A 27,122-nucleotide genomic window follows, 5' to 3' on the forward strand; every position below is an offset into this window, starting at 1 on the left:
TTGTAATGAATGATGACTTATGGTATCAACTGTTATGTCTCGCAACAACAATATTCCTGGGATTGCGATGTATGGCATAATAGGCATCTGGACCTAAAAATCCGGGTGTTGACAAGTTGGTATCAGAGCCATTGTTTGACCTTAGGAGACCCTAGTTAGAATGGACGTCTGAAAAACTTAGTTTCAAAACCAAACGAATCGAATACTTATGAAAAATTATTCACACTCTTTTCCTTGAGGTATTTTCAAATTGATAAGTCATGTTCTTCCTTATGAATCTACATAAAATTTTGATACACTTGTTCTCTCTCTAACTTACTCATCCAATTCACTTTCAGATGGAGCCAACCAACATCAAGTTTTACCAGCTTGGTGATGGCGGGAACTTGATCTTCGAGAGGGACCTCGATGCCCTATCAGAGTACCTTGGACGCCCGCACCTGGAGTTTCACAGAGTCGAGGTCAATGACCAGCCCAGAGGGGAACTTCAGTGGGTGATCACCGCTGATCTGAGGGGCAAGATGGAGCCTCCTACCTCTGAGAGGATCCTCTTCTCCTTCAGGGAAAGCAACTGGCTGGACGGACTCGCTCGTGCTCTTCAGGAAGCACTTGCCCGTCTGTGCAGGCAGAATGTGGTGGCGATACTCGCGTCTCGCTTTGCTAACCTCGCAAGGCGTGACTCCATTAGAGTACCCATGGAACTGCAGCCCCACCCCGAGCTGAGGCACCACGTGGATCATCTGGACTTCATGTTGTATCAGACTCAGAAGGAGCTGGACAACTCCCGCGCATACGCCAACCAGACTCACCTTGCACTGGCTCAGCATGCCGATGCTAACAAGATGCTTGCCAAGGATCGCAAGTCACTCCGCCAGCAGCGTGCCAAGAAGGACGCTACCATTGCGCGCCTTCGCGCGAAGATAGTATCCTTGGAGGCCACTGTCACGGCCCAAGAGGACCAGATGAGAGAGATGGAAGATGAAGGTGAAGACATTCAGGGAGGCCGGAATAGATGACTTCGTCCCTATCGATGTGGAGTAGTTGCACTTGATCACTTATGTAGGTGTGAGTTGTATCCCGTCCCTTGTATCGTAGCGCGAAAAAATGGTTCTTAAAACCATGGATGTGTTAGCTTGTAATATGTGATGTTTGAATGAATGAAGGTGTGTTCGTGTTTCATATCAAAAGAATTCAAGTTTTAAATTTTTGAACTTACCCAAAACAAGCCATAGAAAATTCCCTCTTATCTCATGATCTATCTCAATGTTCAGATGGCCCCTCCAACCCGCGGTGCAGATCAAGATGCCATGATGCAACTGCTGCAGACTCTGCTAGCAGATAGAGAAGATGAGAGAGCTGAAAGACAAGCCAACATAGCTGCACTGCAACAAATCGCCAACAACAACCAAGGCCATGGGAACCATGATCACCCGGGATCAAAACTCAAGAACTTTCAGAACACCAACCCTCCTGTGTTTAGCAAAACCGAAGAGCCACTCGATGATGATGACTGGCTCCAGACCATGGAGAACAACTTAGAGGTAGCGGGAGTCGAAGCCGCAGAGAAAGTCCTGTTCGCCACTCATTACTTAGCAGGACCAGCCAGAGCCTGGTGGATCAGCACCCGTGCCATGAACGCAGGACAGATCATGACTTGGGCAGATTTCAAGCTCAAGTTCAGCAAGTACCACGTGCCCCGGGTCTAATCAAGAAGATGAGGGATTAGTTCCGGGAACTCAAACAGGGTAGGATGTCGGTGGTCGAATACCGCGACAGGTTTCTCACACTGTCAAGGTACGCCCCCGATGAGACCGATACCACAGAGAAGAGAAAGGAGAGATTCCTGAACGGACTGCACGATGAGATGCAGACTGTACTAGTCAACATCCCCTTTGCCGACCTTGAAGCCTTGGTGGACTCCGCCATCCAGATGGAGGGAAAGCTCAACCAAGCCAACGAGAACCGCAAACGCCGCATGATGCACCGGAGTGGGCCCAGCTCAAGCGGAGGTTTTGCCCCAAGAAACAACAAGCCCCAGATGCAGACTTCACGTCCGGGTTTTCAGAACCGGAGTGGAGGACACCCCAGGCCAGGAGGCCACAACAACAGCAACAACAACTACCATGCCAACACCAGCAACTTCAACCGCGCCCCGATGAGAGCCCCCGGCAACAACAACCCCAATAACACCAACACTGCTCCGAGGACTGGGAGCAACGCTATCCCTATCGCTCCCAAGGACAAGGCCACCATCACCTGCTACGAATGTGGAATTATGGGACACTAATCCAATGAGTGCCCCAAAAGGTTAGCCAAGATTGCCGCCAACACCGCCGCACCTGCTCAGCAGCAACGCCGTGTCTCCACCGGCAAGAAGTTCGCCCCCAACAACCGCAACGGCCGCCTCTTTCACATGAACGCCGAAGAAGCCCAGGAAGTACCAGATGTCGTGCTGGGTATGTTTTCTATTAACTCAGTACCTGCAAGAGTGTTGTTTGATTCTGGAGCATCGCATTCGTTTGTCACTGAAGATTTTGCATGCACTAGTAAAATTCAACCAATCAGTTTGAAGCATGTCATGATAGTTCAAATACCTGGCTCAACAACAAAAGCTAGAAAATTTTGCAAAGATGTGCCTATCAGAATACATGAAGTAGATTTTTATGCAAATTTGATTGTTCTGGGAACAAAAGGATTGGAAGTAGTACTGGGTATGGATTGGATGGCCAAACATCATGGATTGATTGACTGTGCCAAGAAGGCCATCACCATGACTAGTAGCACCGGAGTGTTGGTAGAACATGTGTCTGAAAGACTGCCCAGAAAGTTTACCTGCAACCAGAGTGTAGCCAAGCCAACCTTGGATCAGATCAGGGTCGTCTGTCGATACCCTGATGTGTTTCCTGATGATCTACCCGGTATGCCCCCAGATCGGGATATTGAGTTTATCATTGAGTTAATCCCTGGAACAGGACCTATAGCCCAGAGAGCCTATAGCATGAACACAACAGAATTAGTGGAACTGAAGAAGCAACTGGATGAATTGCTAGCCAAATGTCTGATTCGACCAAGTGCGTCGCCTTGGAGATCCCCAGTTTTGTTTGTGGATAAGAAAGATGGTGCGAGTCGTTTATGTACGGATTATCGTAAGCTTAACGATGTCACCATCAAAAACAAATACCCCTTGCCAAAGATACAAGACCTGTTTGACCAGCTGACCGGTGCCAAAGTATTCTCTAATATTGATCTTAGGACTGGTTACCGTCAACTGAAGATTCGTGCAATGGATATCCCCAAAACTGCCTTCACCACCTGATATGGATTGTATGAGTACAATGTCATGTCATTTGGATTGACCAATGCCCCCGCTTACTTCATGAACCTCATGAATAAGATCTTTATGAACTTTTTGGATAAGTTTGTCGTTGTTTTCATCGATGACATCCTAATCTACTCCAAGTCGCAAGAAGAACATGAGCAACATCTGGAAGTTGTCCTAGATACCCTTAGGGAGCATCAGTTGTATGCCAAGTTTAGCAAATCTGAGTTTTGGCTGAAGGAAGTGGGATTCCTGGGACATATCTTGTCTGCAGGAGGAATTGTCGTAGATCCCGCCAAGATCAAGACCGTTGTAGAATGGAAAGCCCCAACCACTCAGACTGAAGTCCGTGCATTTCTCGGATTAGCAGGCTACTACCGTAGGTTTGTTGAAGGATTTTCCAGCATAGCCAGACCAATGACCCAACTGTTAAAGAAGGATAAGAAGTTTGAATGGACTGATAAATGTGAAGAGAGTTTCCAGCAGCTCAAGAGCAGATTGACATCAGCCCCAATATTGATCATGCCGGACATCACCAAGCCATTTGACGTCTACTGCGACGCCTCCAAGATTGGTCTTGGATGTGTGTTGATTCAACAAGGCAAAGTGATATCTTATCTGTCTAGGCAATTGAAGCAACATGAGCAGAATTATCCAACCCATGACCTAGAGCTTGCAGCCGTAGTCTTAGCCCTGAAAGTATGGCGTCACTACCTCATGGGTAATCGATGCGAGATCTATTCGGATCACAAGAGCCTGAAGTACATTTTCACACAGAAGGAGTTGAATATGAGGCAGAGAAGATGGTTAGAGTTAATTAAGGATTATGATATGGAAATTCACTACCGCCCCGGCAAGGCCAATGTGGTAGCGGATGCGCTGAGTAGACTGCCATGTCAGTTGAACTCCATGATGGCAGAAGAACAACCTAGCCTATACCAAGAGTTTGAGCAGTTTAGACTGGAGCTAGTTAGTGAAGGATTCCTAGCCAGCATAGCGCTTCAGCCCACCTTGATTAGTCAGATCAAAGAAGCACAGAAAGGAAATGCCAGCATTGATGGAATCAAGAGTCAAATAGCTGCAGGGAAAGCACCTGGATTCACCGAAGATGAAGAAGGAGTTCTTTGGTACAACGGACGCCTATGTGTGCCGTCAGACTCAGAGTTGAAGCAAGTCATCCTGAAGGAAGCCCATAACACCCTTTACTCTATTCATCCCGGAGGAACCAAGATGTATCAAGATTTGAAGGAACAATTCTGGTGGCATGGAATGAAGAGGGAGATTGAAAGCTACATCGCCAAGTGTGATATCTGTCAAAGAGTCAAGGCGGAACATCAGCGACCCGTAGGATTGCTGCAGCCACTGCAGATTCCGGAATGGAAGTGGGACTCAGTAGGAATGGACTTCATCACAGGTTTGCCCAAATCAAGCAGAGGAAATGATTCTATTTGGGTAGTGGTCGATAGATTGACCAAGGTAGTTCATTTCATCCCCGTCAAGACCACATACCAAGGCCCAAAGTTAGCTGAGTTATACATCTCCAGAATAGTCGCCCTACACGGAACCCCGAAGTCAATTGTGTCAGATAGAGGATCCCAATTCACCTCAAGATTCTGGCAGAAAGTGCATGAAGGACTAGGAACCCGGCTAAATTTCAGCACCGCTTATCACCCTCAGACCGATGGATAGACTGAAAGAGTCAACCAGATACTCGAAGATATGTTGAGAGCCTGTGTACTAGAGTATGGATCTAAGTGGGAAGACTGCCTGCCTTACGCAGAATTCTCGTACAACAACAGTTACCAAGCCAGCTTGCAAATGGCCCCCTTTGAAGCCCTGTACGGAAGGAAGTGACGTACCCCTCTGAATTGGTCGGAAGTCGGAGAAAGCCAAGTCTTTGGACCAGATGTTCTTCGAGAAGCTGAAGAGAAGGTGCAAAAGATCCGCGAATACCTCAAGACGGCGCAATCAAGGCAGAAGAGTTACGCCGACAAGAGACGCCGAGAGATGACCTTCGAGATCAGAGATTTTGTCTATCTTAAAGTATCCCCCCTCAAAGGAATTCAGAGATTCCAACTCAAAGGAAAGCTTGCACCCCGATATGTCGGACCCTTCAAAGTTCTGAGTCGCCGAGGAGAAGTGTCTTATCAAGTGGAACTACCGGAAGAAATGTCGGCTGTGCACGACGTGTTTCACATCTCACTACTCCGGAAGTGCTTAGAAGTACCAGAGAAGACGGAGGTTTTCAAGAACATCGATCACAGATCGGTGGATATCAACAAAGACTTGACGTACTGCGAAGTACCTATTTGCATCCTGGAAGAAGCTTTCAGAACCATTCGCACCAGGAGTATCAAGTTTCTGAAGATTCAATGGAGCAACCATACCGAAGACGAAGCCACCTGGGAGCGAGAAGACTATATGAAGAAGGAATACCCAGATCTCTTTAGTACCTAATTTTTCTTTACGATCTCGGGACGAGATCTTTTGTAAGGGGGAAGGGTTTGTAACATCCCAAATTTCAAATCAATGAAGACAAGAAGTTTCCAATTCTCAAATTTTGGAACCAACAAAAAACTTTAAATTGCATATAGTGCCATGCATAAGGTTTGTGCATTATTGTATGAGATTGCCATGATGATTGCTTGTGTGAATATGTGCTACAATCTAAAACCCTAATTGGATCATTTGAATATCACCAAGAAAATCAAAAAGGAAGAAAAGAAATAAAATAGAAAAATCCCAAAACCCTCACATATGGTTTGTGTTATTTTTGCAAATCTTCAACCTAGACCATTTTGGCTTGCACCATTAGTTGGATAATGCTACTAAACACTTATTAACACTTTTGGAATCAAATAAACTCAAATCAAATCAAATTTGAAATCAAATTGTGCTCACATGCACTAATGGTCAAATCTGCCAATTTTAATCTGATCCCTACTTTGAGCCTCTGTATTAAGAGATTCTTAAACCAGACAAATCCAACTCTTTGCACCTCATCCAAGAACACATCAAAGTGAACAACTTTGGTGAAGACCACCCCTGCAAATTCATCCTAGATCAAAAGTTATGCTCAAGCCAAGAAGGGACTTTGAAGCAGATTCAAGATCATCTCATTTTGAATTTTTGCAATTCTTTGAAAATTTTGAAAACCACCACCACCTTTGTGTTTCCTTGATCACATGAATCAACACCACCAAGTTTCATTCAAAATTTTCAAATTTAGATTCATGCGGCCATTTTTACAAACACATAGTGAGCAAATCAAAACCAAATCAATTCTCACTATTCCAAATAGTGATTGGCCAAACCTGGTACACCACTTGCCTCCACCATGTTCCCTGGTCCCCTCTCAACCAAACCCATGCATAGGAACCCTAGAGGAGGGCTAGGCATGGCCATGCCAACGGCATGCCGGCCACCACCCATGTCATCATGCCACTCCTCACCTCTCTAACTTCTGGCCCTAGCCACCATGTCCCACAGCACCCTCTTGGTCCCCTGAACCCCTTGGTACCCGGCATTGCCGGAGAGGAGCACGGCGTCGGCCAGAACAACACGCGCCCGCGACGCCCTGGCACGCCAGGATCGGCATGGCCACGTCGACGCGTGCCTGCCGGAGCGCGCCACGGGCACACGTCGCCACGATGATGCAGGCCACCCCGGACCCCCTCTCTCGCCCATCGCCTCGTCACAGCACCGCGGACACGCTAGACAACGTGTTGTCGCCGACCCGCACCCGCCGTCGCCGGAGACGACAACAAATCCCGCCGCGGACGTGCAGATGCTCGCTTGCCCCCGACCAAGTTGTCGCCGACCCGCACCCACCGTCGCCGGAGACGACAACAAATCCCGCCGCGGACGCGCAGATGCTCGCTTGCCCCCGACCAAGTTGGGCACCGCCTAGTCTCGCCATTGCTGCCTAGAGGACCGCCAGGACGTGTTGAACAGGACGCCGCCCACACCTAGCTCGCTAGCTCACCGTAGCGCCCGCGCCATTGTCGACCTTGCCGCAGCACCCTGCCCCCCTTCCGCCGCTATAAATACCGAGCTTCTCTCGCTCATTTCTCCACACCATCACCTTCCCCTCTCCCCCCTCGATCTCCTCCGCCACTCGCCCCTCGACATTAGCCATCGCCGCCCTCCAATTGCTCCATCACTGCCCGTGCTCGCCGCAGATCGCCGCCGTCGATTGGAGCCGCCCCAGGACGCGCCGCTGGTACCAGGAGGTCCGCCGTCGTCTACACCTTCACCGAGCACACTGCCAACCCTCGCCGCGCCACCGGTGAGCCGTCGACCCCCTCCCCTCGCTGCGCTAGAGCTCCCCTCTCGCCGTCGATGACGACGATTGTGATCCGTCGGATCCTCGTCTAATCGGACGGCCCCTTTTAAAACATACCGATTTGCTGGTTAACAGAGGCTGACAGGTGGAGCCCCCTGTCAGGCAGCCCACGCGTGCTGGACGCGTGGTGGGCTAGCTTCGCCCGTTTAAATCCAATTCGGCCCAGTTAGTTTCCCTCGCAGGCCCACAAATTTAAATTCGTATTTTTAGTTTAAATCAAAAACTGCTGGCAGATACCTTTTCAAATTTGAATTGAATCCGATTGGCTCAACCAAATTTGATGAATTGCATATGGTTGGAAAGCTGGTGAAAAGATATATCCAACCCCACTGGCCTCATCATGATATTCTTTGTAGAATTAATGTGACAAAAATAACAAGGCAGGGACTTTTACAACTTCAAATAATTATTAAAAATCAACCAAATTTTTTTTAAGTTAATTCCAACTCTCATAAATCACATTTCACATACACTACATGTTTATGCAAAAATATGATATGGTTACTTTATGTGATCATAGCCTAGTTTGAATAAAGGGCTCTATGGCTATTTTTAGTCAATTGATATTGTCCAAAACTATTTAATAAAACATAGGAGATGTTTTCGCTCATTTAAATCTTGTCTCAAGTAATTCAATATGAGGTAGTAACCATGTTCTACATAATCTCATATTGACTTAGTTGATGATATTAACTTATGATCAAAGTAGTGTTAAATTGCATGAGGTACTCTACCTCATTTAAATCATTTTCTCAAATGATGATGATGAATGGTTGACCTTGGTCAACATGGATTCATGCATGATTTGTTGGAGGAAATTAAATCTTCACAAGATTCAATGAGAGGAAATTATTTCCTCAAAGAACTAAAGAGAAGCACTAGTTAATAATTATAATGAGAGGAAATTATTTTTCTTCAAGTAAGAAAACAAATTCACCCCACATGTTATGTATGTGATGATGCTAGGATAGTTTGTGTGAACCCCTTGGTGTGCTTAGACTAGGTCTTAAACTTGTTTGGTGATTGTTATCTCGTATCCGTTTTTAGATGCTAGTACCAAGGAGTACCAGGAGGAGGAGGTCTACTACCAGGAGGAAGAGGACCATTTTGATCAGTACACCAACCAAGGCAAGCTAATATTCTTGCAAGTGCAAAGCTCTCTTGAGCAAGGCACCATTTCCTTTACTTTATGTGCAATGATCCCATCCCAAGTTTTACCCTTCAAGCTTTTACTTTGTTTATCAAAGCTTACTTTTATAGTTAACTTTGGTCTAAGTATAGAGTAGAGTAAGAGTATCAAACTTAGCCTAAAAATCTTATAAGTTAAGTAGCACCCCTCATGACTAGTGGCTAGTGCTAACAAATAAAATTGACTACTCTAGATGGGAACTAGGGATGTGAAATGACTTTGAAAGTTTTGAAGGTGAATATGACTTGGTGAATGTGATAAAAACTGATGGTTGGTTTGGATGCGATACCTTTCCAATTTACAAGTACCCCTACAATACCTGATTATGGGTAGGGCTTAACCAGAAGTCTATGTGTCTTAGTATGGGTTCCCTCTAAACAAGCGTCATAGGGGTTATGCCGAGGCTGCCTCTGTTGAAAATGAAATGATGTGAACTGACGTGAAATGAGGTGAATGTCCGGCCCAAGCCCTGTGCAGTTCCCAGGCTGACGGTTTGTCTTCACTGGTTGGCCAAGCTCATGGGGAGAGGTGCCTATACTAGGATATGTAAGTGAAAGGTTATGGTTGATGATCCGCGTACTGAGTTACGATTATTCAGGGTTATCCCTGGCGGATGTAATCAAATGTTGTGGCACAAGTGTGCAACCTCTGCAGTGTGTAAACCTATTCGAATAGCCGTGTCCACGATTACGGACGATTGGAAAGGCCATACTGTACCGTTGTCAGATGTTTCATGAAAACGGTTGATAATTTGAATGGTGACTTGACTTGAATCACAACTGAGTTGTGGGAATGACACTAATGTTCCCACTGGAGTTAGTTAGCAAATGAAGAGTCTTTGATTAAATGCTTATGAACTAAAATTGGCTTTATGCAAATAAACCTAGAACTTAGTGTCCCTTGAATAAAATTGATAAGTACTTACATTAGTATTAGTTTTGCGAGTACTTTCAAAAGTACTCACGGCTGTGTCCCTGGCTATTCAAATGGCCAGACTATAAAGAGGAGCAGCAGTATGAAGATGACGGCCAGCAGGACGTCTACACCAACTAGGAGTTCTTCTAACGTCAAGCGTCGACCTGTGGATTAGATAGTCCACCTCTATTACGCTTCCGCTATTTGTGATGTTCGTTGATCGATAGATCAACTAGTATTGTAATATTGGATCATGTGATCTACTTTTGTAAGACGATTATGGTTTGTAATGAATGAGGACTTATGGTATCAACTGTTATGTCTCGCAGCAACAATATTACTGGGATTGCGATGTATGGCATAATAGGCATCTGGACCTAAAAATCCGGGTGTTGACAGTGAGTTAGAACTGTAACATTATAATGGACATATATAGGCAAGAACTACACAACTAAGCTACATCGGCAAGAATTACACAACATTGTAATAGTCGTACATCGACAAGAACCATACTACACGGCAGCAAGATTTAATGTAGATATACACACTAGCTGACATGGGTATACCTTATTGGTCATGCGGCTTGTGTAACCCTGGTATGTATTGTGTAACCCTGGGACAGAGAGGTCGATGTGGGAAAAATGGTTCTATGATTTTTGGTGGTGATCCGGGTATTGATATAAAGGTTTCGTAGCAGCTGGAGGTGATGAAATTTATCCCGCCGACTTCTCGGGATGCGTGCGAGCTTGCGCAATCTCCGCTTGCGTGGGATGGGCACAACTTTTCCCTTCTCGCGAGCGCAGAGCTTGGTTTCTCCGCATGCTGGAAAAAATATGCTTTAAGAAGCGTGCATGCCGAGATTTATAAACGGCCCAAACAACCAAATACACGAATTTTGGCATCTTGGATGCAAGCAACAAGCTTTCGAGCAACTAATCATGTCCTAAATGAATGTACATCAGTAGAATAGGAGCACAAGTAGTAGTACAACATACCGAATCACTCAACCCAAAAAAAAAGCAAAAGCAAACTTTTTAAAGTTTTAGCTAATTTGAAACAATATCTTATTTATCTAATAAATATACAAATCTCAATGCAAAATCCATTGTATTCTAGACTACACAAAAATAACAGAAGTGTGAATGTTTAATACGGAGAATGATGCACATTTTCGAAACTCCAAAATTCTTGTACACTTATCCTTTTTTGTGTAGCTCGGAGTACAAAGAGTTTCACAATGGGATTCTACACGTTTATATGATACATTGTTTCTACATTCAGGCATTTTACATAATTCTCTAAAAGTTCAAAAATGTTGCTTTTGATTCATTTTTTAAAATAAAGGACAAACTATGGCCCGGGCTAACATTTGGTTTTCTCTAATATTATGGGTTTCCTGAATTAAATTTCATTTTGTACCCCATCTAAGAAAATTGTTATCAATCTACCCCTTAAGTCCAAATAGAAAACCCCCTTTTGACAATCAATATCATATATTTATAGTAAAATGAAGGCCAACAACCGAGCAAAGCTTCGTTGTCTTCAAACTCTTTCTCCTTCCATGACACAATCGTGTACTTTTTTAAAGGAAATAAAGAAAAATAAGATAGATACCAAACCACGGACCTATACATACCAATGCATGTTATCCCATAATTTTAATTTGAGCCGCACTGCCATGGCTACGTGTTTCCAGAAAACCATTAAGTCAATCAAACATCCGCAGCAGCACCAACATCAATATGATAGGAAAAGCAACCGAACAACATGGCCGACGTCATTGCGGAGCCAAGACTACAAATCACCATTTTCGATCATTACAATGCTCCCCGTGTGCGGTGACCCAGCATACCACTGCATGTTGTAGTATACAAGTCGTTGACATGATCTTCATGAAGAGACTTCTTCACAAATATCACATCCCTTAGTGTGGTACAAGAGAAATACTGCAGGTCATAACACTTCAGATTATATTACAAACATGGTCTTAACAAGTTGGTATTCTCACAGGTCCGATGAGAACACCTTATGATACTAATATAGAACTCTTACAACTCAACATAAATTTCAACGGAGCTCAGAAACTTATTTAAGTATGCCACTACGCTGCTCGGTTCTAAGATAACTATGGTAGAACACTACTCCTCCGCCTCATTGTTGTTAGCTCCGTAGACTATTCCGTAGTCCACGCCTTCCACTCCTCCGGACAGATCAGTTCGTAGTCCCCTTCCGATGCTCCGTCGTTGGCCTCCACTTCATTGTCACAGTCTAGCAAGGGTGTCGAAAGAAAGTGAGTACAGAGGTACTCAACAAGTTCAAAAGAGAAAAGGTGTTTAATGCACTAGCTACGACCATTGATCAGAAAATCTCAGGTCAATGCATGTTTCGCAAACATTTCTTCAAAAGGTTTGTTTTATATTGAAAACTATGCCCGCCAGTCTTCACAGGTTGACCAGAACTTCATGGAGTTCCTTTCCTGCCGCGTTTGTAGTTCCCTTCCCGGAACTGGGAGTGACAAGCCACAACTTAATACACTCTGCAGAGGTGTGTTACTTTTCCCATAAGAGAACTTATCCTTGTTGCCAACCGGGCGTACTTTCCTGTCCACACTTCCTTGGTGTGAGGCCCGACATAAGAACCAAGCCAATCACTGCCTTCTCCGTGACCCCGCATACCCACTCTTTTGTAAGTCTATCCTGCCCTTTATCTATAGGTACACCGACCCAGGCATTTGTTCTCACCTATACCATTAAGATAGACCGTTCTGAACAATTCTTATGCCTTGCCCTATACACCATAGATAGACCGACCCGGACAACTCTTACAATCCATCATAGACCTTTAATAAGTCTGCCCTCTCCTGTATCTATTGGTACACCGTTCTGGACAAATGTCCTCATCTTTACCAAATAGATAGACCAATATAGGCAACCCTTATCACTAGTCCGTTGATATGCGAGAGGGAAAAGATACAACTGACTTCTCCAGAGACATTATAGATCTTATGGTTAACGCAAAATATACGGCACTAGAATCACTAAACGGCATTGGTGATTAGTCCTTGATACGTCTCCAACGTATCTATAATTTCTGATGTTCCATGCTTGTTTATTGACAATACCTACATGTTTTGCTCACACTTTATAATGTTTTTATGCGTTTTCCGGAACTAACCTATTAACAAGATGCCGAAGTGCCAGTTCCTGTTTTCTGCTGTTTTTGGTTCCAGAAAGGCTGTTCGGGCAATATTCTCGGAATTCGACGAAACGAAGACCAAACATCATAATTCACCGAGATGGACCAGGACACCGAAGGGGAGTAAGAGGGGAGGCCTGGGGCCCCCAGACCATAGGCCGGCGCGGCCTGGAAGGGGGCGCGCCGCCCTATGGGGTGGGACCCCCAGGCACCCTCCTGCGCCGCCTCTTCGCCTATATAAGCCCTTTCGACCTAAAAATGCGAAACCAATTGAGGAAACTCCAGAAAGGCTCCAGGGGTGCCGCCGCCATCGCGAAACTCTGTTTCGGGGGACAGAATCTCTGTTCCGGCACGCCGCCGGGACGGGGAAGTGCCCCCGGAAGCCATCTCCATCGACGCCACCGCCTCCATCATGCTCCGTGAGTAGTTCCCCCATGGACTACAGGTTCTAGCTGTAGCTAGTTGGTACTCTCTCCCCCATGTACTTCAGTACAATGATCTCATGAGCTGCCTTACATGATTGAGATTCATCTGATGTAAACGGTGTTGTGTTTGTTGGGATCCGATGGATTATTACATTATGATTAGTCTATCTATAAAGTTTGTGAAGTTATTGTTGCTGCAATCTTGTTGTGTTTAATGCCTGTCACTAGGGCCCGAGTGGCATGATCTTAGATTTAAGCTCTATACTTATTGCTTAGATTGTATCTACAAGTTGTTTGCACATGTCTATGTCCGGAACCCGAAGCCCCAGAGTGACAACAACTGGGATAACTGGAGGGGAAGGCTTAGATATGAGGATCACATGTTTTCACGGAGTGTTAATGCTTTGCTCCGGTGCTCTATTAAAAGGAGTACCTTAATTTCCAGTATATTCCCTAGAGGCCCGGCTGCCACCGGCTGGTAGGACAAAAGATGTTATGCAAGTTTCTCATTGCGAGCACGTATGACTATATATGGAAAACATGCCTACATGATTAATAATCTTGATGTTCTGTCTTAATGCTATTTCAATCCTATCAATTGCCCAACTGTAATTTGTTCACCCAACACTTGTTATTGGAGAGTTACCACTAGTGTAGATAGCTGGGAACCCCGGTCCATCTCTCATCATCATATACTCGGTCCTATATGTCATTGGAAGTAGTATCAACTATTTTCTGGTGCCATTGCTCTCATATTACTGCTACTGCTGCTTTGTATTCATTACTCTTTGCTCTCATATTACTGCTGCTTTCACATCACCCCTGTTACTAGTGCTTTTCCAGGTGCAGCTGAATTGACAACTCAGTTGTTAAGGCTTATAAGTATTCTTTACCTCCCCTTGTGTCGAATCAATAAATTTGGGTTTTACTTCCCTCAAAGACTGTTGCGATCCCCTATACTTGTGGGTTATCAAGACTATTTTCTGGCGCTATTGCCGGGGAGGCATAGCTCTACTCATAAGTTCACCTGGGGAGTACACTCTACCTCTCTCTCTGTTTTTATTTTATTTTATTTTGTTTTGCTTAGTTTACTTCTATCAAGTTTATTTGTGCTTAGTTTATTTCTGTCTAGTATTGTTTTGCTTAGTTTACTTTTGTCTAGTTTGTTTTTGTCTTGTTTTATTTTTCTTATATACCCGAAAATCCATAAAAATTTGAAAAACCGAAAAATTAAAAATTGTTGTTATGGAAGAACCCACAACCTATTTGGAGCTTATAAAATTATATAATAATTATAGAGAATCAAGAACGGGAAAAGTTATGAGTGCTGCGATAGAAAAATTGAATACAATTGCTAAAATCTTGCTTAAACGCCATGATATAAACTGTTGCTCTAAACAGGATACTAAACATCTTAAATTTCAATGTGGCTTTAGTGAGGAAGTTTTAATTAAGAACTATAATTGGAATAGCTATATTCATTTTGGGTTCGAAGAAGTAGAACAATTTGTTTTGTTTATGGGAGCTTCTGAGATAGAATCCTTCATGGCTAAAAAGTATGAAACTTGTGTTGTTTGTAAGGACCTTAAAGATTATATCTCTTCTATCCTTAATTTTTGCATAGAAAGTTACAGTGATAATCCTTATATCATTGATTATAAAGAGAGACTCATTAATGCACAAGAATGCACTCACAATTTGCAGGAACCTGTGGAAGAAGAAATTGATGAACCTGAAAGCTCATTGGATGAAAAAGAGGAGGAAATTGATGAACCTGAAAGCTCATTGGATGAAAAAGAAGAGGAGAGTGATGAACAAAAGGAGGAAGAATGGATTAGCTACCCATGCCAACCTTCTAATGAGAGTAACTCTTTATCTCTTACATTATTTGATTGTCCTCCATGCTTACCAAAGGAGGATGAATGTTATGTTCCTGTGGATTCTCTTGAAATATTCCCTATGAGTAAAACTTGTGAGAATAATTATGCTACTGTTATCTATGATAATCCATGCTACTTTGATAAATTTTATGATAATGCTTTGTTTGTGCCTGATGTCGAAATGCATGGTACTAAAGAGTTCTGCTTGGCAAATGTTTATGATAAATCTCTAGATGATGGTCCTATGTTACTTGATAATATTAATTATACTACTAATGAAAATGGGATTGGAGAGGTCTTGACTTTATCTAGGAGTCTCATATCTTTTGAGATTGATCAATCATCTTGTTATTGTATTGATAAAAGTGGTTTTGAAAGTTCTGATCCTATTATTTTTAAGCTTGATAAAAATTATGTGTCTATGGATCATGAAAAGTATGCTTTATGTGATAGTTATATTGTTGAGTTTATTCATGAAGCTATGATACGTCTCCAACGTACCTATAATTTCTGATGTTCCATGCTTGTTTTATGACAATACTTACATGTTTTGCTTGCACTTTATAATGTTTTTATGCATTTTCCGGAACTAACCTATTAACGAGATGCCGAAGGGCCAGTTGCTGTTTTCTGTTGTTTTTGGTTCCAGAAAGGCTGTTCGGGCAATATTCTCGGAATTCGACGAAATCAACGCCCAGAACCTTATTTTTCCCGGATCCTTCCAGAAAGTCAGAGGGGGACCAGAGGGGTGCCCTGGGGGACCCACACGTGGTGGCGGCACGGCCCAGGAGGGGGGCGCGCCACCCTAGTGTGAGGAGGCCCCGTGGCCCCTCCGACTCCGACTCTTCGCCTATTTAAGCCCTGGTGACCTAAAACATCGACACCGATTGAAAAAACTCCAAAAAGACTCCAGGGGCGCCGCCACCATCGCGAAACTCCAATTCGGGGACGAAGTCTCTGCTTCGGCACCTGCCGGGACGGGGAAGTGCCCCCGGAAGCCATCTCCATCGACGCCACCGCCTCCATCATGCTCCGTTAGTAGTTCCCCCATGGACTATGGGTTCTAGCTGTAGCTAGTTGGTACTCTCTCCCCCATGTACTTCAATACAATGATCTCATGAGCTGCCTTACATGATTGAGATTCATCTGATGTAATCGGTGTTGTGTTTGTTGGGATCCGATGGATTGTTACATTATGATTAGTCTATCTATATAAGTTTGTGAAGTTATTGTTGCTGCAATCTTGTTGTGTTTAATGCTTGTCACTAGGGCCTGAGTGGCATGATCTTAGATTTAAGCTCTATACTTATTGTTTAGATTGTATCTACAAGTTGTTTGCACATGTCTATGTCCGGAACCAAAGGCCCCAAAGTGACAGAAATTGGGACAACTGGAGGGGAAGGCTTAGATATGAGGATCACATGTTTTCACAGAGTGTTAATGCTTTGCTCCGGTGCTCTATTAAAAGGAGTGCCTTAATTTCCAGTAGATTCCCTAGAGGCCCGGCTGCCACCGGCTGGTAGGACAAAAGATGTTGTACAAGTTTCTCATTGCGAGCACGTATGACTATATATGGAAAACATGCCTACATGATTAATAATCTTGATGTTCTGTCTTAATGCTATTTCAATCCTATCAATTGCCCAACTGTAATTTGTTCACCCAACATTTGTTATTGGAGAGTTACCACTAGTGTAGATAGCTGGGAACCCCGGTCCATCTCTCATCATCATATACTCATTCTACATGACATTGGAAGTAGTATCAACTATTTTCTGGTGCCATTGCTCTCATATTACTGCTACTGCTGCTGTGTTACTGTTACTACTGCTCCCATATTACTGCTGCTTTCACATCACCCCTGTTACTAGTGCTTTTCCAGGTGCAGCTGAATTGACAACTCAGTTGTTAAGGCTTATAAGTATTCTTTACCTCCCCTTGTGTCAAATCAATAAATTTGGGTTTTACTTCCCTCGAAGACTGTTGCGATCCCCTATACTTGTGGGTTATCAAGCTACTGAAAATTATTATGAGAGAGGAAAATATGGTTGTAGAAATTTGCATGGTGCTAAAACACCTCTCTATATGCTGAAAATTTTGAAGTTACTCTTGTTTTATCTTCTTATGCTTATCACTTTGTTCTTCATGAATTTATTTGTGTACAAGATTCCTATGCATAGGAAGTGGGTTAGACTTAAATGTGTTTTGAATTTGCTTCTTGATGCTCTCTTTTGCTTCAACTCTTATTTCTTGCGAGTGCATCATTAAAATTGCTGAGCCCATCTTAATGGCTATAAAGAAAGCACTTCTTGGGAGATAAGCCATGTCTTTATTTTGCTACTGTTTTTTTGTGTCTTGGAAGTTGTTACTACTGTAGCAACCTCTCCTTATCTTTATTTTATTGCATTGTTGTGCCAAGTGAAGTCTCTAATAGAAGGTTGATACTAGATTTGGATTTCTGCGCAGAAACAGATTTCTATCTGTCACGAATTTGGGCAGGGCTCTCTGTAGGTAACTCAGAAACATCTGCCAATTTACATGCGTGTTCCTCAGTTATGTACGCAACTTTCATTAGTTTTGAGTTTTCTGATTTGAGCAACGGAAGTACCTCTTAAAAATTCGTCTTTACTGGCTGTTCTGTTTTGACAGATTTTGTCTCTGTTTTTTCGCATTGTCTCTTGTGGACTTTAAGTAAGGCTTTCTAGATGTGGAGAGCTGTAGCTAATGTTTTATTGAGTTCTTGCAATGTGTCACTACAGGACTAAAGTGGATTAAAGTTTTTTTTGAGTACTAACTCCTCTAATGAAGTTTATGAGAAGTTTGGTGTGAAGGAAGTTTTCAAGGGTCAAGAGAGGAGGATGATATATGATTAAGAAGAGTGAAAAGTCTAAGCTTGGGGATGCCCCCGTGGTTCATCCCTGCATATTTCAAGAAGACTCAAGCGTCTAAGCTTGGGGATGCCCAAGGCATCCCCTTCTTCATCAACAATTTATCAGGTTTCTCCTAGTGAAACTATATTTTTATTCGGTCACATCTTATGTGCTTTACTTGGAGCGTCTATGTGCTTTTTTTTGTTTGTTTTTGAATAAATTTGGATCCTAGCAATCCTTGTGTGGGAGAGAGACATGCTCCGCTTTTTCATATGAACACTGGTGTTCTTAGCTTTATTTTAATGTTCTTGGCGGAGTAGAAAACCGCTGCACTTATTGGTATTTGGTTGGAAATAGAAAATGCTTCATATTGTCTTGAATAATTTGATACTTGGCAATTGTTTTGAGCTCTCAAGTAGATCATGTTTAAGCTCTTGCATCATGTAGTTTAAACCTATTAGTGGAGAACTACCGTAGAGCTTGTTGAAATTTGGTTTGCGTGATTGGTCTCTCTAAGGTCTAGATATTTTCTGGTAAAAGTGTTTGAGCAACAAGGAAGACAGTGTAGAGTCTTATAATGCTTGCAATATGTTCTTATGTAAGTTTTGCTGTACCGGTTCATACTTGTGTTTGCTTCAAACAACCTTGCTAGCCAAAGCCTTGTACTGAGAGGAAATGCTTCTCGTGCATCCAAAACCTTGAGCCAAAACCTATGCCATTTGTGTCCACCATATCTACCTACTATGTGGTATTTCCTGCCATTCCAAGCAAATACTTCATGTGCTACCTTTAAACAATTCAAAACTTTATTACTCCTTATTTGTGTCAATGTTTTATAGCTCAGGAGGAAGTATGTGGTGTTTTATCTTTCAACCTTGTCATTTACTTCGGACGGACTTTCACCAATGGACTAATGGTTCATCCGCTTATCCAATAATTTTGCAAAAAGAGCTGGCAATGGGGTTCCCAGCCCCAAATTAATTAACTTTCATTAATAATTCTCTTCACGTGTTTTGCCCTGATCTATCAGTAAGCAACTTAATTTTGCAAATAGACACTCCTCCATGGTATGTGAATGTTGGAAGGCACCCGAGGATTCGGTTAGCCATGGCTTGTGTAAGCAAAAGGTTGGGAGGAGTGTCATCCATAAATAATGAAACTAAAGTACATGTGTAAACAAAAGAGAAGAGGGATGATCTACCTTGCTGGTAGAGATAACGTCCTTTATGGGAGCCGCTCTTGAAAGTCTGGTTGATAAGGTAGTTAGAGTACCCATTACCATTCGTTGACAACAACAAACACCTCTCAAAGCTTTACTTTTTATGCTCTCTATATGGTTTCAAAACTTAAAAAGCTCTAGCACATGATTTAATCCCTGCTTCCCTCTGCGAAGGGCCTTTCTTTTACTTTATGTTGTGTCAGTTTACCTACTCCCTTCCATCTTAGAAGCAAACACTTGTGTCAACTGTGCATTGATTCTTACATACTTACTTATTTGCATTCATCATATTACTTTGTGTTGACAATTATCCATGAGATATGTATGTTGAAAGTTGAAAGCAATTGCTGAAACTTAAATCTTCCTCTGTGTTGCTTCAATGCCTTTACTTTGAATTTATTGCTTTATGAGTTAACTCTTATGCAAGACTTTTTGATGCTTGTCTTGTAAGTACTATTCATGAAAAGTTTTGCTATATGTTATCTATTTGTTAGCAAACTATAGATCATTGCCTTGAGTCACTGCATTCATCTCATATGCTTTACATTAGTATGATCAAGGTTATGTAAGTAGCATGTCACTACAGAAATTATTCTTTTTATCGTTTACCTACTCGAGGGCGAGCAGGAACTAAGCTTGGGGATGCTTGATACGTCTCCAACGTATCTATAATTTTTGATGTTCCATGCTTGTTTATTGACAATACCTACATGGTTTGATCACACTTCATAATGTTTTTATGCGTTTTCCGGAACTAACCTATTAACAAGATGCCGAAGTGCCAGTTCCTGTTTTCTGCTGTTTTTGGTCCTAGAAAGGCTGTTCGGGCAATATTCTCGGAATTCGACGAAACGAAGACCAAACATCATATTTCACCGAGACGGACCAGGACACCGAAGGGGAGTCAGAGGGGAGGCCTAGGGCCCCCAGACCATAGGCCGGCGCGGCCTGGAAGGGGGGCGCGCCGCCCTATGGGGTGGGACCCCCAGGCGCCCTCCTGCGCCGCCTCTTCGCCTATATAAGCCCTTTCGACCTAAAAACGCGATACCAATTTACGAAACTCCAGAAAGACTCCAGGGGCGCCGCCGCCATGCATTGCGAAACTCCGTTTCGGGGGACAGAATCTCTGTTCCGGCACGCCGCCGGGACGGGGAAGTGCCCCCGGAAGCCATCTCCATCGACGCCACCGCCTCCATCATGCTCCGTGAGTAGTTCCCCCATGGACTACGGGTTCTAGCTGTAGCTAGTTGGTACTCTCTCCCCCATGGACTACGGGTTCTAGCTGAAAACAATAGCAGCCTTACCATCATCATAAGATTTGTTTTTCGGTTAGTAAGTACAGTTTCTTTTCTCCTTGTTCTGCAACTTCCAGCAATCATCAATATTATGGTTAATTTTATTACAATACTTGCAGAACTTACTGTATGGTCCCTTGGACTTTGAGCGACCTCTGTCGGCCGTGTGATACGTCTCCGACGTATCGATAATTTCTTATGTTCCATGCCACATTATTGATGTTATCTACATGTTTTATGCACACTTTATGTCATATTCGTGCATTTTCTGGAACTAACCTATTAACAAGATGCCGAAGTGCCGATTCTTTGTTTCTGCTGTTTTTGGTTTCAGAAATCCTAGTAAGGAAATATTCTCGGAATTGGACGAAATCAACGCCCAGGGTCCTATTTTGCCACGAAGCTTCCAGAAGTCCGAAGAGGAGACGAAGTGGGGCCACGAGGGGGCCACACCCTAGGGCGGCGCGGCCCCCCCCCCCTGGCCGCGTGGCCCTGTGGTGTGGGGCCCTCGTGCCGCCTCTTGACCTACCCTTCCGCCTACTTAAAGCCTCCGTTGCGAAACCCCCAGTACCGAGAGCCACGATACGGAAAACCTTCCAGAGACGCCGCCGCCGCCGATCCCATCTCGGGGGATCCAGGAGATCGCCTCCGGCACCCTGCCGGAGAGGGGATTCATCTACCGGAGGACTCTACGCCGCCATGGTCGCCTCCGGAGTGATGTGTGAGTAGTCTACCCCTGGACTATGGGTCCATAGCAGTAGCTAGATGGTTGTCTTCTCCCCATTGTGCTTCATTGTCGGATCTTGTGAGCTGCCTAACATGATCAAGATCATCTATCTGTAATCCTATATGTTGCGTTTGTTGGGATCCGATGAATAGAGAATACTTGTTATGTTGATTATCAAAGTTATGTCTATGTGTTGTTTATGATCTTGCATGCTCTCCGTTACTAGTAGATGCTCTGGCCAAGTAGATGCTTGTAACTCCAAGAGGGAGTATTTATGCTCGATAGTGGGTTCATGCCTGCATTGACACCTGGGACAGTGACAGAAAGTTCTAAGGTTGTGTTGTGCTGTTGCCACTAGGGATAAAACATTGATGCTATGTCTAAGGATGTAGTTGTTGATTACATTACGCACCATACTTAATGCAATTGTCTGTTGCTTTGCAACTTAATACTGGAGGGGGTTCGGATGATAACCTGAAGGTGGACTTTTTAGGCATAGATGCAGTTGGATGGCGGTCTATGTACTTTGTCGTAATGCCCAATTAAATCTCACTATACTCATCATAATATGTATGTGCATGGTCATGCCCTCTTTATTTGTCAATTGCCCAACTGTAATTTGTTCACCCAACATGCTGTTTATCTTATGGGAGAGACACCTCTAGTGAACTGTGGACCCCGGTCCAATTCTCTATACTGAAATACAATCTACTGCAATACTGTTCTACTGTTTTCTGCAAACAATCATCTTCCACACAATACGGTTAATCCTTTGTTACAGCAAGCCGGTGAGATTGACAACCTCACTGTTTCGTTGGGGCAAAGTACTTTGGTTGTGTTGTGCAGGTTCCACGTTGGCGCCGGAATCTCTGGTGTTGCGCCGCACTACATCCCGCCGCCATCAACCTTCAACGTGCTTCTTGACTCCTACTGGTTCGATTAAACCTTGGTTTCTTACTGAGGGGAACTTGCCGCTGTGCGCATCACACCTTCCTCTTTGGGTTCCCAACGGACGTGTCAACCACACGCATCAAGCAAATTTCTGGCGCCGTTGCCGGGGAGATCAAGACACGCTGCAAGGGGAGTCTCCACTTCTCAATCTCTTTACTTTGTTTTTGTCTTGCTTAGTTTTATTTACTACTTTGTTTGCTGCACTAAATCAAAATACAAAAAAATTAGTTGCTAGTTTTACTTTATTTGCTATCTTGTTTGCTATATCAAAAACACAAAAAAATTAGTTACTTGCATTTACTTTATCTAGTTTGCTTTATTTTCTGTTGCTAAAATGGCCAACCCTGAAAATACTAAGTTGTGTGACTTCACAACCACAAATAATAATGATTTCTTATGCACACCTATTGCTCCACCTACTACTACAGCAGAATTATTTGAAATTAAACCTGCTTTACTGAATCTTGTTATGCGAGAGCAATTTTCTGGTGTTAGTTCTGATGATGCTGCTGCCCATCTTAATAATTTTGTTGAACTATGTGAAATGCAAAAATATAAAGATGTAGATGGTGACATTATAAAATTAAAATTGTTCCCTTTCTCATTAAGAGGAAGAGCTAAATATTGGTTGCTATCTCTGCCTAAGAATAGTATTGATTCATGGACTAAATGCAAGGATGCTTTTATTGGTAGATATTATCCCCCTGCTAAAATTATATCTTTGAGGAGTAGCATAATGAATTTTAAACAATTAGATACTGAACATGTTGCTCAAGCTTGGGAAAGAATGAAATCTCTGGTTAAAAATTGCCCAACCCATGGACTGACTACTTGGATGATCATCCAAACCTTCTATGCAGGACTAAATTTTTCTTCGCGGAATTTATTGGATTCAGCTGCTGGAGGTACCTTTATGTCCATCACTTTTGGTGAAGCAACAAAGCTTCTTGATAATATGATGATCAACTACTCTGAATGGCACACGGAAAGAGCTCCACAAGGTAAGAAGGTAAATTCTGTCGAAGAAACCTCTTCCTTGAGTGATAAGATTGATGCTATTATGTCTATGCTTGTGAATGATAGGACTAATATTGATCCTAATAATGTTCCGTTAGCTTCATTGGTTGCACAAGAAGAACATGTTGATGTAAACTTCATTAAAAATAATAATTTCAACAACAATGCTTACCGGAACAATTCTAGTAACAACTATAGGCCATATCCTTATAATAATGGCAACGGCTATGGTAATTCTTATGGGAATTCTTACAACAATAATAGGAGTTCACCCCTAGACTTGAAGCCATGCTTAAAGAATTTATTAGTACACAAACTGCTTTTAACAAATCTGTTGAAGAAAAGCTTGGGAAAATTGATATACTTGCTTCTAAAGTCGATAGTCTTGCCTCTGATGTTGATCTCTTGAAATCGAAAGTTATGCCTAATAGGGATATTGAAAATAAATACTACAGCAAATGCCATCCAAGTTAGAATTAATGAGAATATAAGATTAATGGTTGGACTGCGTGCTAGGTGGGATAGAGAAGAAAATGAAAAACTAGCTAAAGAGAAGAACGTAGCTAAAGTTTGGACTATTACCACCACTTGTAATGCTAATGCTACACATGTTGCTGCACCTCCTACTAATAATAATAAAATAATTGGTGTTAGCAATGTTTCCACTTCTAATGCAAAGCGCGAGAAACTGCCTGAAACTGCTAAAACTGCTGAAACTGCCTGTGATAAAACTGCTGAAATTTTTTCCAACATTGGGGATGATGATCCCATTGCTTTAGATTATAATGGTTTGAATTTTGATGATTGCCACATCTATGAAGTTATAAAGTTCTTGCAAAAACTTGCTAAAAGTCCTAATTCTAGTGCTATAAATTTGGCTTTCACGCAACATATTACAAATGCTCTCATAAAAGCTAGAGAAGAGAAACTAGAGCGCGAAGCCTCTATTCCTAGAAAGCTAGAGGATGGTTGGGAGCCCATCATTAAGATGAAGGTTTAAGATTTTGATTGTAATGCTTTATGTGATCTTGGTGCAAGTATTTCCGTTATGCCTAAGAAAATTTATAATATGCTTGACTTGCCACCGCTGGAAAATTGTTATTTGGATGTTAATCTTGCTGATCATTCTACAAAGAAACCTTTGGAGAAAGTTGATAATGTTCGCATTACCGTTAACAATAACCTTGTCCCCGTTGATTTTGTTGTCTTGGATATTGAATGCAATGCATCTTGTCCCATTATATTGGGAAGACCTTTTCTTCGAACTGTTGGTGCTATCATTGATATGAAGGAAGGTAATATAAAATATCAATTTCCTCTCAAGAAAGGTATGGAACACTTCCCTAGAAAGAGAATGAAGTTACCTTTTGATTCTATTATGAGAACAAATTATGATGTTGACACTTCGTCTCTTGATAATACTTGATACACACTTTCTGCGCCTAGCTGAAAGGCGTTAAAGAAAAGCGCTTATGGGAGACAACCCATGTTTTTACTACAGTATCTTTGTTTTTATTTTGTGTCTTGGAAGTTGTTTACTACTGTAGCAACCTCTCCTTATCTTAGTTTAGTGTTTTGTTGTGCCAAGTAAAGTCGTTGATAGAAAAGTAAGTACTTGATTTGGATTACTGCGCAGTTCCAGATTTCTTTGCTGTCACGAATCTGGGTCTACCTCCCAGTAGGTAGCTCAGAAAATTAAGCCAATTTACTTGCATGATCCTCAGATATGTACGCAACTTTCATTCAATTTGAGCATTTTCATTTGAGCAAGTCTGGTGGCCTAATAAAATTCGTCAATACGAACTGTTCTGTTTTGACAGATTCTGCCTTTTATTTCGCATTGCCTCTTTTGCTATGTTGGATGAATTTCTTTGATCCACTAATGTCCAGTAGCTTTATGCAATGTCCAGAAGTGTTAAGAATGATTGTGTCACCTCTGAATATGTTAATTTTTATTGTCGCTAACCCTCTAATGAGTTGTTCTAAGTTTGGTGTGGAGGAAGTTTTCAAGGATCAAGAGAGGAGTATGATGCAACATGATCAAGGAGAGTGAAAGATCTAAGCTTGGGGATGCCCCGGTGGTTCACCCCTGCATATATCAAGAAGACTCAAGCGTCTAAGCTTGGGGATGCCCAAGGCATCCCCTTCTTCATCGACAACATTATCAGGTTCCTCCCCTGAAACTATATTTTTATTCCATCACATCTTATGTGCTTTTCTTGGAGCGTCGGTTTGTTTTTGTTTTGTTTGAATAAAATGGATCCTAGCATTCACTTTATGGGAGAGAGACACGCTCCGCTGTAGCATATGGACAAGTATGTCCTTAGCTTCTACTCATAGTATTCATGGCGAAGTTTCTCCTTCGTTAAATTGTTATATGGTTGGAATTGGAAAATGATACATGTAGTAATTGCTATAAATGTCTTGGGTAATGTGATACTTGGCAATTGTTGTGCTCATGTTTAAGCTCTTGCATCATATGCTTTGCACCCATTAATGAAGAAATACATAGAGCATGCTAAAATTTGGTTTGCATATTTGGTTTCTCTAAGGTCTAGATAATTTCTAGTATTGAGTTTGAACAACAAGGAAGACGGTGTAGATTCTTATAATGTTTACAATATGTCTTTTATGTGAGTTTTGCTGCACCGGTTCATCCTTGTGTTTGTTTCAAATAAGCCTTGCTAGCCTAAGCCTTGTATCGAGAGGGAATACTTCTCATGCATCCAAAATACTTGAGCCAACCACTATGCCATTTGTGTCCACCATACCTACCTACTACATGGTATTTTCCGCCATTCCAAAGTAAATTGCTTGAGTGCTACCTTTAAAATTCCATCATTCACCTTTGCAATATATAGCTCATGGGACAAATAGCTTAAAAACTATTGTGGTATTGAATATGTACTTATGCACTTTATCTCTTTTTAAGTTGCTTGTTGTGCGATAACCATGTTCACTGGGGACGCCATCAACTACTCTTTGTTGAATTTCATGTGAGTTGCTATGCATGTTCATCTTGTCTGAAGTAAGAGAGATCTACCACCTTATGATTAAGCATGCATATTGTTAGAGAAGAACATTGGGCCGCTAATTAAAGCCATGATCCATGGTGGAAGTTTCAGTTTTGGACATATATCCTCAATCTCATATGAGAAAATTATTGATTGTTGTTACATGCTTATGCATAAAAGAGGAGTCCATTATCTGTTGTCTATGTTGTCCCGGTATGGATGTCTAAGTTGAGAATAATCAATAGCGAGAAATCCAATGCGAGCTTTCTCCTTAGACCTTTGTACAGGCGGCATAGAGGTACCCCTTTGTGACACTTGGTTAAAACATGTGCATTGCGATGATCCGGTAGTCCAAGCTAATTAGGACAAGGTGCGGGCACTATTAGTATACTATGCATGAGGCTTGCAACTTATAAGATATAATTTACATGATACATATGCTTTATTACTACCGTTGACAAAATTGTTTCATGTTTTCAAAATCAAAGCTCTAGCACAAATATAGCAATCGATGCTTTTCCTCTATGGAGGACCATTCTTTTACTTTCAATGTTGAGTCAGTTCACCTATTTCTCTCCACCTCAAGAAGCAAACACTTGTGTGAACTGTGCATTGATTCCTACATACTTGCTTATTGCACTTATTATATTACTCTATGTTGACAATATCCATGAGATATACATGTTACAAGTTGAAAGCAACCGCTGAAACTTAATCTTCCTTTGTGTTGCTTCAATGCTTTTACTATGAATTATTGCTTT

Source organism: Lolium perenne, chromosome 7 (assembly GCF_019359855.2).
Source record: "Lolium perenne isolate Kyuss_39 chromosome 7, Kyuss_2.0, whole genome shotgun sequence".
Taxonomy (NCBI): Eukaryota; Viridiplantae; Streptophyta; class Magnoliopsida; order Poales; family Poaceae; genus Lolium; species Lolium perenne.